This window comes from Eimeria mitis, genomic scaffold (genome assembly GCF_000499745.2).
Source record: "Eimeria mitis Houghton genomic scaffold, Emh_scaff393, whole genome shotgun sequence".
In the NCBI taxonomy this organism is placed as follows: Eukaryota; Apicomplexa; class Conoidasida; order Eucoccidiorida; family Eimeriidae; genus Eimeria; species Eimeria mitis.
Window position 1 is genome coordinate 20,163 of NW_013572266.1, and position 361 is coordinate 20,523.

The following is a 361-nucleotide window of genomic DNA, read 5'->3' on the forward strand; positions in this document are numbered from 1 at the left end:
TAGCGCTGCACTCGCCAACACCATCACGCACAGTGCCTCAACAGGTCTTGCTTGAAAACAACCGCAGTCTACCAGCAAATCGCACATCCTAGTTCACAAGGAAACCGTCGTTGAAGGCCGAAACCCATATGCACAAGCAAACGGCACGCCTTCAGATTTGCACGCCGCGTTATTGTTTTGCAGCATGGATGCTGCAAAATTCTGAACTGAGGCTCAACACTGTGTCTTGATGCGCTCGCAGCCAGCAGCAAGCCGGCGTACCGATAAGTATAACTCCTGCAACACCCAGACGGTGACGTTCGTGCAGCGGCAGTATAACGCAACGCGACAGGACACGTCAAGAGAAACGCAAAAGCGCTAC